The 5,311-nt window shown below is 36.8% G+C and overlaps 1 protein-coding gene across 1 annotated transcript in view; it reads right to left on the minus strand.

The window, feature by feature from the left end:
* Nucleotides 1-5,311, minus strand: part of CCDC67 (coiled-coil domain containing 67) — a 144,461-nt gene that overhangs the window by 9,921 nt on the left and 129,229 nt on the right. The gene's annotated exons all lie outside the window — the stretch shown is intronic.

Raw genomic sequence — 5,311 nt, forward strand, 5'->3', positions numbered from 1 at the left:
TCCTTAGATGGTCACTCATGAGTTTTTAAGATCTCAGACATTACTCACCAAAGTAGGATGTAGAAGATGGTCTTTATGGACTATGTTATGCCAATCGACCATGGTGTCCTCTTAGACTAGGGTCCTGAGGCCCTAGGCCCAGCAACTCATTGCCATTTATACACTTTAAAATATCTAAGAAGTTTTCATCATTTTGCCGGATGTTGTATTTGCAGCAAAGGTAAATACCCATGTACAGATACCCTCTTTCAAGCCCTTATCTATTTGTGGGTATACTCCCACTCTTCCTCCCATACCCATTCAGTCTGTGCCTCTGTCCATGTGTCCACTGCAGGACACTTGGAAGACTATTCTTTGACAAGAGATCCTGTAAGTGGTTATGACAAACCTAATGACTTTGTGGCCTTATTGTTAGTATAAAAAAATTAAACTTATGAACTAGAGTTGAAGCCATGTTAATAATTAATGTGTGTGATTACTAATAGCTTAACTAGTACCAGATATAACTTTAGAACCATAAATTCAGTTTTAAGTATGTATAAGTATTTCTCATAGAGATTAAATACCATTTATTACAAAGTCAATTTGTTGTTAAAATTAGTTATGTATGAATACTTCTGGATATTACTAGTCCAAATTAGATTGTAAATTAACTTTAAGGTTCAAAATTGTACCTTTAAAAAACAATATTCAATACATCCTTACCAAATTCAATTACATATTGCTCATAATTTTTTAAAAGTACGTAGCAATTGTCTTACTGGAAAGAAAATCTTATGGAATATTCCAAAATACATATGGGGCTGGTGGTGGTGATGGTTTTGTGCTGTGGAGTCAGTTCCGACTCACAGCGATCCTGTACAGGGCTTCCAAGGCTATAAATCTTTACGGGAGCAGAACGCCTCATCTTTCTTCTGCAGAACAGCTGGTAGTTTTGAACCACTGACCTTGTGGTTTGCATATGGAGGTAGATACTGAAAACTTCTTAATTTCACTTCTAACAGGAGTGAAACAACAAATATTGAACTGCTTCAAAGGTATAAAAGATTATTTTAATAATAATTTAGTAATATTAATATTTATTTTAATAATTTGTAATTATTTTAATAATGTACAAAGCCCTAGTAAACAGAAGTTTAAAAATTAAACTACGAACCATGGAAGTTTGTAGCACAGCATCTTCGTATGCATTTATTTACCTGAAAGCTATTTATTTTCCCCACATGGTTTAATAAGAAACTTATTGCATATGTATATAAGCAAACTCATATGAGAGGGCTTCAAAAAATTTGTGGATAAATGGAATGAAAAGATATTGGAATTTTTCCACAAACTTTTTGAAGCCCCCTTACATATCAGTTTATATTTTTGGATTAATTGATGTTCTGGTAAGTAGTGGTTATGAATCGGGCTGCTAATCTCACGGTCAGTAGTTCAAAATCACCAGATGTTCTGCAGGAGAAAGATAAGGCTTTCTGCTCCTGTAAAGATTTACAGCCTCGGAATCCCTGTACAGGAGTGCTATGAGTCAGAACTGACTCCATGGCACATAAGAAAAACAAATATATGGGCTCTTGGTGTGGCACTGTAGGGTTAGCTCTGGACTGTGAACCACAAGGTTGGCAGTTCAAACCCACCAACTGCTACTCGGAAACTCTATATAGGGTCACTATGAATTGGCACTATCTCAACCTCACTAAACAATAACAACATCAACAATAACAAATATATATATATATAGCTTCTACTATTTGACTCTGCTGTGAGGGAAAGGAAGAATCTTTTATTTTGTAATTTGTTAAAATTAATAGAGCAATATCAGCCTTTTAGTTTTTCCCAATTGGTGAGTTCACAGTGTCCTTTTATCTTGACAACAGTTCCCTGTGTAGGTTTTATGTGCTAATAATTTATTCAGAACATTTGAAATGCTGTTTCTTTTAAAAATCAGGTCACTGGAGAACACTGAAATCAGACAAGGCATTAAAGCAAATTTAATGAAACTTTCAACAAATGAAACTGGCAGGACATGAGGCTTTGCAGCAGGAACAGTAGTTCAAACTGCTTATTAAGATCATCTCCCACTGAGCGCACTTTACCTCTTACGTAGGTGTCTGTGTTCTCCACTATCTTGTTGGTGTAAGGCACTTTTAACACATTCTGTTCTGCCTCACACAGAGGAAAAAGAGGACAATCCAAACAGGAAAAATACTTAAATATATATATATATATATATGTAGTCCTAAGGAGCTCTGGTAGCGTAGTGGTTACGAATCGGGCTGCGAATCTTAAGGCCAGCGGTTCGAAACTACCAGCCGCTCCGCGGGAGAAAGATGAGGCTTTCTACTCCTGTAAAGATTTACACCCTCGGAAACCCTGTACAGGGTCGCTGTGGGTCGGAACCGACTCGATGGCACTTAACAACAACAACATATGTAGTCATATTTTTATATAAATAGCAGAACCTATTAAATTTGTTCTGGGGTGGCTCTGTGGGTTAATGTGCTAGACTGCAAAGTCTGCTTGAACCACTAAGTCAGTGGATCAAGCTCACCAGCCGCTCCTGGGAAACTCTACACAGGCCAATATGGGTCAGAACCGAGTCAACAGCATTTAACAACAATAACAAATTAACTTCGTCTAACATTTTTAATGTTGTTCCAAACAAGTAAGATAGGAAGCAGTGTTCTGCACACACAATGGGTGTTCTGTGCAGATCAGCATCCAACATACACAATAAGACTATATAGTCTTTGTTGTTGTCGTTGTTAGGTGCCATCACGTCAGTTCTAACTCGTAGCAGCCCTATGCACAACAGAAAGAAACATTGTCCAGTTCTGCGCCATCCTCACAATTATTGCTCTTTGAGCCCATTGCTGCTGCTACTGCGACAGTCCACCTCGTTGGAGGTCCTTCTCTTTTTCATTGACCTTCCGCTTTACCAGGCATGAAGTCCTTCTCCAGGAACTGGTCCCTCTGATAATATGTCTGAAGAATTAGAGACAAAGTCTCACCATCCTGGCTTCTAAGGAGCATTCTGGCTGTACTTCTTCCAACACCAATTTGTTTATTCTTCTAACAGTCCAGGGTACTTTTAATAATTTTCTCCAACACCATAATTCAAATGCATCAATTCTTTTATGGTCTTCCTTATTTGCTGCCCGACTTTCACATGCATATGAGGCTACTGAAAATACCATGGCTTGGGTCCGGCATACCCTAGTCCTCAAACTGACGTCTTTGCTCTTCAAGAGGTCTTGTGCAGCAGATTAGCCTAATGCAATATGCTGTCTGATTTCTTGACTGCTGTTTCAATGAGTGTTGATAGTGGATCCAAGCAAAATGAAGTCTTTGACAACTCAGTCTTTTTTCCATTTATCTAGTTGTGAGGATTTTTGCTTTCTTAACATCAAGGTCCAACCCATATTGAAGACTGTGGTCTTTGATCTTCATCACTAAGTATTTTAAGTCCTCTTCCCTTTCAGCAAACAAGTTTGTGTCATCTGCATACTGAAGTTGTTAATGAGTCTTCTGCCAATCCCTATGCCATTTTCTTTTTCCTATAAGCCAGCTTCTCTGATTATTTGCTCAGTATACAGATTGAATAATACAAACCTGGCGCATAACTTTGTTGCCAAGTTTTCTTCCACAAAGGCAGGATTAAAAACATAGGGTTCATAAAAGTCAACCCATGGAAAACTGAAACCATAAGGTTGGGAAATATTTTATAGAGAATATACATTAGAAAACATATTCCTACATAAACATCAAGATTAGACCCTTGGACTGTTTTCAATTTTACCTGACAGTCAACCTGAGCACATTGACCAGAGACTTGTCCATGCTTTGGCCCAGAGAGCTGTTTCTTCCTCCCTGTATTGCATTTACACTGCTGCTGTCTCTAATACCACCCCATCATCCCACCATCAAGACCGTTCTTGGGGTCAGCTGCCAGTCTTTCCTTATTCCATTCTTTAACTGTCAAAAGAAGGGTTACTGATTTAGTACTTGTGAATGGTGGCTGTTTCTTCATTGGGCTAATATTTAGCCTTCTAAGATACAGAAGGCTGAGGTGGTAAAAGTAGGAGAGAGCTATACTACATTTACAAGAATTTTGAACATTTTTATTTATGTCCCATGGGTTTATCTATAGAACTGAAATGCTCAGTTACAAAAATGACCCTAGCAACACCCCAAGCCCACATGACCATCTTTAAGGAAATGCCATCTCAGGCACTGATGTATTCACAAAATTAAACTTTTTAGGCTCTGTGACTTGATGGAGAAGTATTAATTTTATTATAAGTAATAATATTTTTGTTATTAGTAGTAATAGTAATAGAGGCTAACACTTCTGGAACTTTGTGTTTTATATGAATTTTCTCCTATAATCTTCATGAAAACCTGATGATTATTATTCCCATTTGCAGATGGTAAATTTGAGGCTTACAAAAATTGCTTTTGAAGACTGATTTCCTAAGGCTGTCATTGTTAATTACGGGAGATGAGAACCATGTGTAAGACTTTCTGTGCTAATGTTATGACATTTCTGAGCAAAAGTTGTATTGAGGTTGGGTGTAAATCTGCTGGTTCAGCATTACTCAATACCTTAGAATGTGAATCAGTCTGATATCAAGCATATCTAATATCAGGAGAGTTGGGGACTCACAATGTACATTAACATATAAATGGCTCCAAGAAGGCTTGTCAAACAGAAACTTGTTTAATTTGTTTTGCTAAGTATTTTCCAAGGCAAAACAGTGAAAGGCCTCCAGAGACATTATGACATCGTAAACATTTTGTTAATATGGAATAACTGATCCTTATTTTATGGTTGACATATTTACTTAAATTTTGAAGTAAGACGTCTTCCAGAATATGCTGATAGTGTGGAAGCATATATGGATTTTCCATATACGTCTCTTCATTAGGAGAAAACCTCTTTTTATTTATTCTTTAGATTCTTTCTCAAACACTATAAAACCAGTATATGAAATGACCAATAGTTTGCTGTACTGTGGGGGTGTCACTATAAAGTGTTTATTTTTGAAGGTAAGGCAGAACTGACAACTTCCTGTGTTTTCTATTTAGTCTGAACAATATATCTAACGTATTCATATCTGGTTTCCTTTGTTCCCTTGACATACAAAACAAGTTAACATTATTTATTTGCATATTTTGTATGCCCAGCTTCCAAGAAGAATCTGAAATAACAAATAAAAACCATCATAGCACCCTACCCACTGCATTGTTACATATTTGTTTGTGCTTTTAATAAAAATATGACCAATTTAAAAAATAATAGCTATATGTT

This window comes from Chrysochloris asiatica, unplaced genomic scaffold, assembly GCF_000296735.1.
Source record: "Chrysochloris asiatica unplaced genomic scaffold, ChrAsi1.0 scaffold00163, whole genome shotgun sequence".
NCBI classification, from domain to species: domain Eukaryota; kingdom Metazoa; phylum Chordata; class Mammalia; order Afrosoricida; family Chrysochloridae; genus Chrysochloris; species Chrysochloris asiatica.